The sequence below is a fragment of the Dipodomys spectabilis genome, unplaced genomic scaffold, assembly GCF_019054845.1.
Source record: "Dipodomys spectabilis isolate Male_0828 unplaced genomic scaffold, ASM1905484v1 ptg000098l, whole genome shotgun sequence".
In the NCBI taxonomy this organism is placed as follows: Eukaryota; Metazoa; Chordata; class Mammalia; order Rodentia; family Heteromyidae; genus Dipodomys; species Dipodomys spectabilis.
The window spans coordinates 3,810,827-3,824,784 of record NW_024870775.1 but is presented as its reverse complement, the minus strand read 5'-3'; the positions used below and the strand labels follow the sequence as shown (position 1 = coordinate 3,824,784).

Below are 13,958 nucleotides of genomic sequence, written 5' to 3'. Positions count from 1 at the left end.
TTACACATGATTTTGGAGAGTAATCATCACGCCTTATCATGTCACCAAGAGCAATCTGGTTTCTCAATTCTCTCTGGCTAGTTTCAGTGAACTAGATGAATGAAGATGAGTCCTCCAATGTTCAGCCTTAAATCCATAATCTGTCTGTAGGAATATAAGAGTTAAAGGATTCAGCACTTTTCTGATGTAAATAGATGATCAATAGCCATCTTTTAGATTTGAAAGATAGCACACAAATGCAGGGGAACGGTACCAGGCACTCCACCACATACATCATACCAGGTACACAACTAGTTCTCTTTGGTGCACTGTCTTCATATTTCTCTTCTTTTTTTCCCAGTTGTGGGGCTTGAACTCTGGGCCAGGGTGCTGTCCTTGAGCTCTTCAGCTCAAGGCTAGTGCTCTACTTCTTGAGCCACAGAACCACTTCCCAAATTTCTCCTTTGTGTGTGCCGGAGCTTGAATAAAGGGCCTGAATGCTGTCCTTTGGCTTTTTTACTCAAGGATGGTGCTCTATCACTTTAGCCACAGCCCCACAGCTCGCCATATTCTTCCTTTGCAATCTGTAGACTCCTTTATTTTATAGATCAAAAAGCTACTATGATGCTATGTTTAGAGTTACAGTCAAATCCATATCTGCCAGATGCCAGAACCCCTATGTTCTACACTAAACTGTCCTCTGCCCCAGGAAACTTTAACTAATTAGTCACATGTATGTGAAGACAACAACTAAGTCAAAGAAAAGAGACTTTTTCACAAACTAATTCAACCTAGAAGAAGTACTGGCATTTTTTAATGCTAGGCTTCCTTCATGCTATACAAGATTTAAAAAGAAGTAAAATGTATTCTACCTTCAGTGTTTAAAGTTAGAATTTTCCTTACATTGTAACTCCTCTATATGGTATTCTCGCAATAAAAAAAATTAAAAGAAAACTTTTAGATGGAAGAAAAAAAAGAAAAAACAGGAAAAAATTACATTGTGCAAAAATAAATAAAAATAATTTTAACCTTATCAAGCATTCAATTTCCTGTCTTATCTCTAAGCAAACTTATCTGAAAACTTAGTGCTTCATCAGAAATTGAGTTAGAGACTGAATTTTGGTAGAATAGAAGAGAAAATACAAGTAGCGGTAGCTTAAAAGAAATATGAGAATAATTGTCCAGCATTGGTGATTCTCACCTGTAATCTTAGCTACTCGGGAAGCTGAGATCTAAGGATTTCTGGCCCCTGTGGGGCAGAGATATTCTTATCTCCAATTAACCAGCAAAAAGCCATAAGTTGCCAGACGCTGATGGCTCATGACTATAAACCTAGCTACCTAAGAGGCAGAGATCTGAGGATCCCAGTTCGAAGCCAGGTTGAGTAATTAAGTCCCTGAGACTCAATTAACTACCAAAATGCCAAATGTTCAGCTGTAGTTCATGTGGTAGAACCCTAACTTTGAGCAAAAATGCTCAAGGACAGGATACAGCCCCTGAGTTCAAGCCTTAGGACCAGAACCAAAATAACAAAAACTAAATAAAGTTATTCAGGTAAGGGCAGTAGAACAATGGATAATAGTTATCCAGGTAATTTTTTGCCAGCCCAGGCAGGAAAGTCTTTGAGACTCTCCAATTAATGAGCAAAAAGCTAGAAGTAGGGAGGTGTGGCTCACATGGTAGTTTTACTAGGCTTGAGCAAAAAAGCTAAGTGACAGAGCCCAGGTCTAGAGTTCAAGCCTCATTATTGGTGCAGTGCAGGTGCGCGCACATACACACGCACATACACACACACACACACACACAGTGCTCAAGATACTGTCTCCAGAGGTAACAAGGAAGGGGAGACTAAGTCCAAGCTGATTCTGAAGATTGAGAGCTTAAACCCAAAAACTTTTAGCAGGAGGTTGGCTTTTGTTAAAATATCACTTCTGGCAGGAGGCCAGATACTTATTTCCAGCCACCTTAAAGGTATCCTTTTCCTAATGAGGGCCTTGGAGATACTCCAGCACATGTTGTAACTTTTGTTACCTTAAGGAATATTAATACCTGTAAGATTAAAGGAACACCTGGGTGCCCATGCTCGTGCCTGTAATTCTAGCTACTCAAGAGGTTGAGATCTGAGGATCTTAGTTTGAAGCCAGCCTAGGCAGGAAAATCCATGAGCTCTGATCTCCAAAAAGCTGGAACTGGACCTGTGGTACAAGTGGTAAAGCACCAGTTTTGAGCAAAAAGCCAAAAGACAGTGCCCAGGCCCTGAAGTCAAGCCCCAGTACCAGAACAAGAACAACAACAATAAAAGATTAGTTTAACAGTTGATGGACAACATTCAACTACTGCTTGGAAATTAGAATAGAGTGTACCCACCCACAAAGCTGCCCCAATATTGACAAATCCCAACATAATGTCCATCTAAGAAGCAAGAATGTGCACAATCCACTCTTTGTGCTTATATTTTCGAACTTTGCTTTTTCTACTTGCTTTTGTCCAGGCTGTACTTATTCATTTTTGTTTCTGTTTTCTTTTCTTTTTTTTTCTTTTTTTGGTCAGTCGTGGGGCTTGAACTCTGGGCTTGGGCGCTGTCCCTGAACTCTTAAGCTCAAGGCGAGTGCTCTACCACTTGAGCCACAGCACCACTTCCGGTTTTCCAGTGGTTTATTGGAGATAAGAGTCTCATGGACTTTCCTGCCTGGGCTGGCTTTGAACCGCGATCCTCAGATCTCAGCCTCCTGAGTAGCTAGGATTACAGGTGTGAGACACCTGTGCCCAGCCGAGTTTCTGTTTTCTTTTAACTCATGATGTACTGGAAAATAGTGACTTGCCTATTTTGCTAATGAATACATTTAAGAACAAGAAGAAGAGAAGGAGAAGCACATAAAGAAACCCATGTAGGGGCTGGGAAGGTGCCGCAGTGGTAGAGTGCTTGCCTCGCATACATGAGGCCCTAGTTTGATTCTTCAGCACCACATAAGCAGAAAAAAAAAGCCAGTGGTGCTGTGGCTCAAGTGATAGAGCACTAGCCTTGAGCTGAAGTGCTGAGGGACAGTGCCCAGGCCCAGAGTTCAGGTCCCATGACCGACAAAAAAAAAAAATGTAGTGACATAGGCTGCATGGTTTCCTTCATTTGTAAAAATTAGAATGTTTCTATAGTTCTACAGGTAAGCCCAATGAGTAGTGAAAAACAAAAAAACTACACTTGGACATGATAACTTAAACAGGATTCTAAACATTGATGCAGTGAGACCAAAGGAAGATATTCTTCGGAGAGGATCACAGGACTCAAAAGTTATGTGCATATGATCATATAAAATGATGCTTATCAAAATGAACTCCAAGAAATGGAAGCAGGAGGTTTTTTTTTATTGTGCTGTGGGTTTTTTTCTTTTTCTTTCCTTCTTTCCTTTTTTCATTGGTTTATTCCCTTCTGTCACTGTTTATGATTTTTGTACCTTTTGTCTTGTATACAAGTTTCTCTGATTTGGTGAGGCCAAAGAAAAGCATAGAGACTGTGGGACAAAGGTTGAGCCAATTCGGCAGTGAAATTCACTAGACACTGTGTTGAAAATGAACTATACAACTTTCAAGGGAGGGAAGTTGGGAGGGGAAAGCCTGGGATGCAATGAGGGAGGGAGTGACACTGCTCAAAAGGAAATGTATTCATTATCTGACTCAGGTACTTGTAATCCCTCTGAACATCACCTTTACAATACAATCTTTTTTTAAAGATAACATGTCAACTCTTACATTGTTCCTGTTGATACAACACTGATGTTAATGTGCCGTGGAATTTTTTAAAGGTTATTATTTGAAAAATAAGTTTTATAAAAGGCAAACAAAACTACACAATTCCTTTTCCAATCCCTATGAAGAGAAACCCTTCCTTTTGTCTTGGAGAGGTAACTGAGGACAGTCTACACAAGGACTCTACTTCTATCTCCCCAGGGGCAGGAGCTCCTTCTTCTCTGGGAAGAGTAGGACATCTTCCTATTTAAATTCCACAGATACCTGATTTTTCCCCCACTGGACATTAATCTACTGTCCTGTGAGTATCATTTATATTTATGATGTGCCAAACCCAACAGCCAACACATAATTCAAGATAAACCCCTCATAAATTCTGTGGATAGGATTTATATATCCCAGATGGGTGGACGTTTTGATCTTTAGAACTGAACAGACTTTTTTCACAAAAATGCCCTGTGATGCACAAAGCTGTTCCTTGTGTTTCCCATGGAGCCTTCTATGTGCTGGGAGATTACAAACCAAAGAGAGTGAAATAAATACTAAGCCTGAAGAATTTGTTAAGGATGATGATCAGTGTTTTTGGATACATGTGATTTATTCCATAAGAATGTCTTCTCTGACTCTTTTCAACTAAATAAAATACAAGTGCTTAGGAAAGATCTGTTTTTAAGATTTCCTGTCATCTGGGGCTAAAATATAAAAGAAAGTATGAAGGGAAGGAAAAAAGGAGGGAAGGAAGGCAGGAAGGAAGGAAGGAGGGAGGGAAGGAAGGAAACAAGGGAGGGAGGGAGGAAGGGAGGGAGGAAGGCAGGCAGGCAGGCAGGCAGGCAGGCAGGCAGGAAGGAAGGAAGGAAGGAAGGAAAACCGACCCTTTAGGGTTGGGAGTGGGCCTCAGGTTGCAGAGAAGTAACAAGGTATGTTACCAAATGCAATGGCCCTATCTGAAAGAAATTCATCTTCATTCTTAGTTGTGTGTGAACAGTCAATCCAAAACACCTCTTTCAAAAGACAATGCATCATTAGAGCCCTTGATCCATTAAAAGTGCTCACAATCACCAGCTTTAAAGAGCATTTTGATCAGAAAGGTAAATAAGATTAGTTACTAGAGTAAAAACCTCTAAATCTCAAAGGCTAATTTAATACAGTAAATATTTTTTATAGCCCTAGTAACAGGGCAATCGGAGTGGGAAGAGGGTTTTGTTCCTTGCTTAGGATCTATCTTTCTCCTTCTTTTGGGTCTTCTGAATACTTCTCCCCAGCCTACATGTGAGAAAAGTTGTCTAGGATGTGGGGTTTGATTTTCAAGGAGTGAGGCCTAGAAGTGTTTTAAGTGATGGCTATACAGTTACTCTGATTTGATCATTGCATGTGCCTAAATACATTGAAATATAATTGGTACCCTACAATTATGTACAGTTGTATGTTCAGTCCGCATGGAGGTGGAGGCCTGGGTGCACTCAAGATTCAGCTTCATCTGTAATCCACCACCATGGCGAGGAAGGCCTTGCAGCTGGAGGTGTAATGGACGTTAATACTGCTTTACAAGAAGTGCTTTAGACCACTCTCATCCACGCCGGCCTAGCACATGGAATCCACGAAGCTGCCAAAGCCCTAGACAAGCACCAAGCACATCTTTGTGTGCTTGCATCTAACTGCAACGAACCTGTGTATGTAAAGTTGGTGGAGGCACTTTGTGCTGAGCACCAAATCAACCTTATTAAGGTCGATGACATCAAAGATCTAGGGGAGTGGGTAGGTCTCTGCAAAATTGATCGAGAAGGAAAACCCCATAAAGTGGTTGGTTGTAGTTGTGTAGTAGTTAAGGACTATGGCAAAGACTCTCAAGCCAAAGATGTCATCGAAGAGTACTTCAAATGCAAGAAATGAACAAATTTTTAAAGCTGACCTTTAAAAAATATATGTATATACTAAACACACCCAAAAAAATTAAGGATTATCAGAATCTAAACCCACTCACCTACCACCATCCTTAAAAAAAGAGCCAGGCCTTACCGGGCACCAGTGGCTCACGCCTGTAATCCTAGCTACTAAGGAGGCTGAGATCTGAGGATCAAGGTTTAAAGCCAGCCTGGGCAGAAAGTCCATGAAACTGTTATCTCCAATAAACCACCAAAAACCAGAAGTAGCACTGTAACTCAAGTGGTAGAGCGCTAGCCTTGAGCTGATAGAGCTGAGGGACAGTGCTCAGGCCCAGAGTCCAAGCCCTACCACCGACACACACACAAAAAAAGCCAGGCCTAGAAATGGTATATTTATCACTTCTACTCACTTTCCTTTGGTCAGAGCTTAGTCACTGCTACACCTAATTATAAAGAGTCATGGCAATGGGCCTGGGGAAGAACAGAACAAGAATCGTGGTAATTGCAGGTAGCCTTTTTCTACCAATGTTCAAAATGGTTAGGGCCAAAAGAAGTCACCATAGACTGAATATTATCACCCAGTTCAATTCATCAGAAATATCTAGAACAAGACAGAACTTTATTAGTGACAGCTGAAGGCTGGGGAAAATATCCAGGAGTGGAGAGGTAATAACTCCAAGGCACTAAGCTTCTCTTTGAGATGGTGAAAGTGATATGAAGATGCTTTGGCACCTTTTCTGTCAATACATTACTATTACAAAATAAAAGTCTAAAGAAAATTTCTTGAGCTGGGAGCCAGTGGCTCATGAACAGTACTTCAAGCTACTTAGAAGGCTGAGATCTAAGGATCATGGCTCAAAGACAGCGTGGGCAGACAAACCTGTGAAGTGGCTATTCAACACGTTAGCCAGGTTGTTTTGGAGTTAAATTTTTAATGTTTCATTTCCAAATAGAGAATTAAAAAAATTAATTAGTCAAGAGAAAATTAGATGCCTGGATTATGACTTGCCAATCTGAAATGGATTTCAAATGTAATATCTTAAAATATCTTTAGTATCTCTTTAATACCACCAATTGTGAACATCTTATCTCCAACTAGCCAAGGACAAAAAACTGAAAGTGGAGGTATGGTTCAACTAGCAGGGTGCCAACCTTGAGAGGAAAAGCCAGACAAGGTCATAAGGCCCTGAGTTCAAGTCCCAATACTGGCATAAAAATATGTTTTCAAAAGCAAGAGCAATTTCAAAGGTACTGAACTTTCCCTTTGTTGTTGTTGTTGTTGTTGTTATCAGTCATAAGGCCTGAACTCTGGGCCCTGGGCACTGATCCTCAGCTCTTCAGCTCAAGGCTAGCACTCTACCACTAGAGCCACAGCACCACTTCTGGCTATTTTTTTCTGCTTATGTGGTGCTGAAGAATCAAACCCAGGGCCTCATGCATTCAAGGCAAGCGCTCTATCACTGAGCCACCCTCCCAGCCTTGAACTTTCTCTTATAGTGCCTAGCTTTATGCTTCAAAATGGAAAGCTTTAATCTTTTTTTTTTGTTTTTTTTTTTGTTTTTTTTTTTTATTGTAAAGGTGATGTACAGAGAGGTTATTTACTTAAGTAAGGAAATGAGTACATTTCTTGTTGAATATTGTTACCCCCTTCCTCCTCTTCTGCTCTTCTGCTTTCCCTCCCCCCACCCCCAGGCCAGACACCTCCTCCCAAAGTTGTAAAGTTCATTTCCAACATAGTATCTAGTGAGTATCACTGTTGCATTGGTTCACCCTTTGTCCTGTGTCTCACTATTTCTGTGATTTCCCCTTCTCTTCCCCAAATCAGGTAAACTTATGTACAAGACAAAGAGTAACAAAAACAAAAACAGTGACAACAGGGGTAAATCAAAGAAAAACAAAACAAAAGAAAAAAGAAATAACTGCACACAGTACACACACACACACACACACACACACACACACACACACACACACACACACAACCTCTTGTTTCCATATTTTGTAGTTCATTTCAACTAACATCATTTTAAAAGGTCATATGTACATAGCTATTGAACTATTGCGATCCTCTGCTAGAACTAGTCATATATTAATTATCACAAATGAGGGAAACCATGAAGCCAATGTTTCTTTGGGTCTAGCTCACTTCGGTTAATATGATTTTTTTCCAAGTCTTTCCATTTCCTTATAAATGGTACAATAACATTCTGTCTGATGGAAGCATAGAACTCTATGGAAGCAAAAACATTTTCTTGATGCATTCATCCACTGAGGCGCATCTGGGTTGATTCCATATCTTAGCTATGGTAAATAATGCTACAACAAACATAGTTGTGCTGGTAGCTTTAGTGTGGCCTTGTTTGTGGTCATTTGGGTAAATGCCCAGGAGTGGGGTTGCAGGGTCATAGGGGAGCTCTATGTTTAGCCTTTTGAGGAACCGCTACACTGGGAAAGCTTCACTTTCTTTTGCCAGTCCTGGGGCTTGAACTCAGGGCCTAAACACTGTCCCTTAGTTTGTTTGGCTCAAGACTAGCACTCTATCATTTGAGCCATAGCACCACTTCTGGCTTTTTCTGCTTATGTGGTACTGAGGAATCAACTTCAGGGCTTCATGCATGATAGGCAAGCACTCTACCACTAAGCCACATTCCCAGCCTGAAATCTTCACTCTTAAAGGAGGTTTTTGTGCCTCAACCTCAGTTTTCTTTACTGAAAAATGGGAATAATACATTGATACTCACAATTGGTGGTATTAAAGAGATACTAAAGATATTTTAAGATACTATGCTTGAAATCCATTACAGATTTGCAAGTCGTAATCCAGGCATCTAGTTTTCTCTTGACTAAATCATATTAATTCTTTATATTCTCTATTTGGAAATTAAATATTAAAAATTTAACTCCAAAACAACCTGGCTAAAGATTTGAATAGCCGTTCCTAAAAGAAGATGCTCAAATGGTCAATAAATGTTTTTAGATGTCTAATATTAATAGCCACCAGAGAAATACAAAATGAAAGAGCAAGGGAATAATTATACACACTTGCCAGAAGGGCTAAAAACTAAAATGGAATCTATTAAGTAATAATAAGGACATGGAATACTTTCCTACATTGCTAGTAGATGTTTAAAATTGTATAATTTTTCCCTCAGAACATTAATTTGTATCAGCTGTATTTGTTTTTGTTGCCGTATTTGTTTTTGTTTGGCACTAATTGGCCTGTTTTTTCTATCTTTAATATGCTCAGGAATTTCTGTGATGCTATGTGTGGCTGAGTTTTAGTAGTGCTGATGATGAAGTTTTTGTGGTGATTTAGCTTTAGCATTTGTTTTATTTAGAGACTGGGAGTTCACAGTGACCATTTTCTCCATTCACACAAAGCAGGGCCTGTTAATTACAGGATCTATCTTCATAGGTTCTATCTTCAACAGTTCCTTACCCCCAGGACCTCCAGATGACCGACTATACCCTGTTGTTACTTCTGTCCCTTTTCTTTGTAGATGCCAAAGCCCACCATCCTCATTCCTCTGCACATACCTGCAACTCTGCCACCTTACTCTTACCTGTACTGGTTCCTATAATCATAACGTCACAGCAAAGCCAAACCCGTTAAATCTACCTATCTGCTTACTCTTACTCCAACAGCGAGGAGTATCACAGAAATGACATTAACCTCCACAGTTGTCTTCTTCTAAGGATGTTTTGGCCTTGAACTCTTCTATTCTACATTTTCTCAGAAAAAAAATCTAACCCTATTCTTCCATAGTTCACCTCAAGTTTTCTGCCTTGTAGAAATGGAATGTTTTCTTGTATCAAATTTTTCTTGTATCCAATGTCTTCTATCAGTTCTAGGATAGAGTGGTAGATCTGTATAGTCAACCCAAACACTCAAATTGATCTTCCATACAAGTAACATGTCACTAGTAATATGCTCAGAACTAAACAAATGCTTTTTCACTTTTGTGAAAAGATGCCTTGGCCAGTACTAAGTGGAGAGGGCTGAGAAGAGCGTTAGCTGAGGGACTGGCTTTATTCCCCTGAACCTCTTTTGGGAATAAAATCAAAAGGAAACCATTCCAGTAAAACAATCAGAAAGAGCCAGGATCTACTCCTCCTGGACTAGTATACTATTCCAGCAATAAATGTAAGTGATGCCTCTAGGGAGAAGAGAAAAGCAAACTGGTCTCCAGAAAAATACAGAGCAGAAAAAAGGTTTCCTTTTAAGGCTACTGGTGCATGTCTCAAGTGGTGGAGTGCCTGTCTAGCAAGTGTGAGTAACTAAATTCAAATTCCAGATTTAAAGGAAAAAGAAGGTCTTGGAAATTCGGATTTTGCCAACTTAGACACATTCTGTTAGCAATAGATAATGTGCATGTTTCCAAAATAATTTTCAGTCTCTTTTTCAGCATATTTCTTTCTTCCTGCTTTTTTGGGATGCCTTGGTATTTTTTCTGCTGTAAATAGTTCTAACTATTCTGTTTTGTAAAGGAAAAGAAATCATTGTATAGTTATGTCATTAATAGAATGAAAATTATTGTGGACATTGATGGATACGTGTGTTGAGTGAATATTAAATGATCTGTATCAGAAAAAAAGGTTCCCTTTGGGTGACCAATCCCTGGAATAAATATTAAATTTTAAAGATCTTATTTTACTTGGTTTTACTACCTGAAAATATATCTGCTAAATAGATCTCCTGCATCCTTTATAACATGTCTAATGAAATTTTGGCATTGAAAACCTGATCCATTTTTGGTCCTCACCTTATAAAACTTCATGTCTATCAGGGCCCTTGATGGACAGAGATCATTAAAACTCAAGCATTTCTTCACCCAAGGCTTGGCAAATGGTCAGGCCCATCTTATAAAATTTAGCTGTGGTCAGTGTTTTACTACCTGCCTTCTAATTGGATCTAATGACTGAGAAACTCAGTAGGCTGAAGGCCTTTTCCATCTGCATTTGTAATTGGTAATTCAGGAAGTCAGGTTTCAAATGCATTGGGTCTATTTAGCAGCAAGGAAGGAAAAGGATTACCATCTTGTATGCAAAGGAGGGTAAGTCTGACAAGAAGGCTGGACAGTATAAGGTGGTCTCTATGGCCCTTATTTTCAAGGCACTGATCAGGCTTTGGCCAGTGAGTTGACACACAGAGAAGTCACTCCAAGCATTATTTCCCAGAACTATAAACTTTCAGGTGGCCAGGAAAAGGATGGTATGATCAGCAGGATCACAGATATGCCACAGAGCAATGGTAAAACTAAGATCAGCAACTGTGAAGTGGGTTGGTGTTTCTCACTGGAGTCCTGTGGACAGAGCCCCTCAGCAGAGGAGGGCTCACATCCCAGACTAGATTCTTCCTTTTGTTACGCTGCTGGTTAACTTTTCAAAAGAATTTCATCATGGAACCTCACACTTGTGAATATATCTACCTTGATCAGATAGATGACACACAGACAGACAGACAGATAGATATAGATAGATAGATAGATAGATAGATAGATAGATAGATAGATATCGATCACACAAGTTGAACACCCTTAGTCAAAAATCTGAATCTGCAATGCACCAAAGCCAAAATTCTCCAGCTCTGAAATTTGTCGTGTTGATATGACATTCAAAATTGTGTGTGTGTGTGTGTGTGTGTGTGTGTGTGTGTGTGTGTGTGTGTGTGTGTGTGTGTGTGTGTGTATACCAATACTGGGGCTTAAACTCCTGACCTGGGCACTGTCCCTTAGCATTTTCACTTAAAGCTGGTTCTCTACCCCTTGAGGCACAGCCCTACTTTTTGCCTTTTGCTGATCAACTAGAGATAGATTTGCCTACCTAGGCTGGCTTTGAACCATGATCCTCAGATCACAACCTCCTAGATAGCTAGGATTACAGGTGTGAGCCAACCTCAAAACATTTCTAATTTGGGGATTTTTAGTTTAAGGTTGGGGGTGTTAAACTGCAAATATTTCAAAGTCTAAAATCCTAAATATTTTGTATGAGGGATAGTTGACCTGTAATAAGCTAGAATCAGCTTTGACCTTTGTGTAATCAAATTCTTTCACTGATTACCCAAGTGGCTTTGGAAAAGTAACTTCACCTCTCTGAGCTTTGTGAAGTAGAAATACTAGCTGTCACCTTGCAGATTTGTTCAGTGAGACCACAATTTAAAGCCCCTGGTTAAGCCAGGTGCTGGTGGCTCACACCTGTAATCCTAATTACTCAGGAGGCTGATATATGAGAATCTCAGTTCGAAGCCAGCCAGCCAGGAAAGTCCATGAGACTTTATCTCCAATTAACCAGCAAAAATCCAGAAGTGGAGCTGTGGCTGAAGTAGTAAAGGGCCAACCTTGAATGGAAAAGCTCAGGGACAGCACTCAGGCCCTGAGTTTAAGTCCCAATACCAGAAAAAATAGGAACAGTTTTAGGCTTTGTGCAATAAAATAAATCGTATAGTAAATGAGCAACTCAGTTCTTTTTAAAGATTTGCCCACATTTCTTGTCATTGCATGACCAGAGTGAAGGACTTGATTACAATCTTGTCCCATAATACTTAACCATTTATTGTTTTATAAAAATATATTTTATTGTTATTGTAGAGTTAATGTGCATAGGGATTATAGTTACATATGTCAGGTAATGAGTACATTTCTTTTTTTGGGGGGGAGGGGGGTCCGGTCCTGGGGCTTGAACTCGGCCTGAGCGCTGTCCTTCAGCTCTTCAGCTCAAGGCTAGCGCTCTACCACTTTAGCCACAGCGTCACTTCCGGCTTTTTTCTTTTTTTGCTTATGTGGTGCTGAGGAATCGAACCCAGGGCCTCAGGCATCAAGGCAAGCGCTCTACCACTGAGCCACCTTCCCAGCCCAAATGAGAACATTTCTTTTTGAACCATGTCACCCCTTCCCTCACTCTCTCCCAGTTTTTCCCTCCTGTGCCCACCCACAAGTTGTATAGTTCATTCTTCACATACAGTTTTGGTTTATATTGTTCCATCAGCTGATTTAAAGTACCTCAAGTCTCAACATACCCGCAGCAGCTAGCAAGCAGGCTAGACAAATTCTACGGCTTCCAAAACTAACCCAGATACGGGAATTTGGGGCAGAGAAGGCAAGAACAGTGTGGTGCGTTGAGTGGACCACTCTATGTGTCTGGAGTAATAAGGCGTGAGGAGTAATAGGCCAGCAGATGGAGTAGGGCTGGCACCATCCTGGATACTGGCCTCTTAGCTCACTTTCGTTTTGGTTTTTCAGCATTAATTAGTTTCATTATAATTGTGTTTAATTTTAACATGTCCTTCTATGAATGATCTTGATCGGAATCACTTTGATGAGGTTCACCTTGATCAGAGTCACCTCCTCTATCCATCTTCCTCCTCCCCTCCCCCCTTTCTCCAACTCGTCTCAGCCAGTCTTCTTGTTTCATTTCACACATAGACTATTATGTCCATGTTTTCTCTCCTTTCTCTCCATTTACTCACCTCTCTCCCACTGCTTCTCACATCTCAGACTAGATACTTCCTTTTGTTATGGTGCTGGTTAACTTTTCAAAAGAATTTCACCTCACATCTGGGAATATATCTACCTTGATCAGATAGATAGAAAGATGCCTATGATTCTCTCTATGTGTTTATATATGTGTTTATATTTTAGGTCTAACATGCACATATGAGAGAAGACATGTAACCTTTGTCAGAGCCACACATTTCCTTGCACATGACAATTTAATTTTCCTTTATGACTGAATATTATTCCACTGTATATATGTATCACATTTTCTTGATGCATTCATCGGTTATAGGGCCTGTGGGTTGTTTCTGTTGCTTAGCTATTGTGAATAGTGTTGTAATGAATATTATTTACATTCCTTTGGGTAAACACCCAAGAGTGGTATTAGTAGGTCATAAGGGTAGTTCTATTTTGTTTTTGCCAGGAACCTCCTAATTGATTTCCTTAGTGACTCTTAACTCACGCTCATGCAGACTCCTACTGTCCCACTGGAAAGTCTAGGACTTCCTAAAATTCCAAAGAGTTAGGAATGAAACTTGGGATCAAGCCACTGCTCATTCAGTCATGTGAAATGGTGAAGTTTCCTACTAGTCTACTGATCATCCTAACTTAGGGGGACATCTTTTTGCTAAGAGCCTGGAATAAATGAAATGGGTTGAAGGGAGACATGTTCACATACTTTGACCTGCACTAGCAGCTACATGGCACTATGACATCTAACCAGTGAATCTAGTTTGGCCATCATTTCTTTACCACACATCACAGATTTTGAGATGAGGAGGAGCTCAGGTCTTGTCACCTATTCGCCTTACCTTATCTGCTCAGCTGAGTTCAGCTTACATGAATACTAGAGCACTTGATT

At 40.1% G+C, this 13,958-nt stretch overlaps 1 pseudogene; it reads left to right on the top strand.

Moving 5' to 3' along the window:
- LOC122113652 overlaps window positions 1-5,610 on the top strand; it is a 54,378-nt pseudogene extending 48,768 nt beyond the window's left edge.
- The last annotated feature ends 8,348 nt before the right edge of the window (window positions 5,611-13,958 follow it).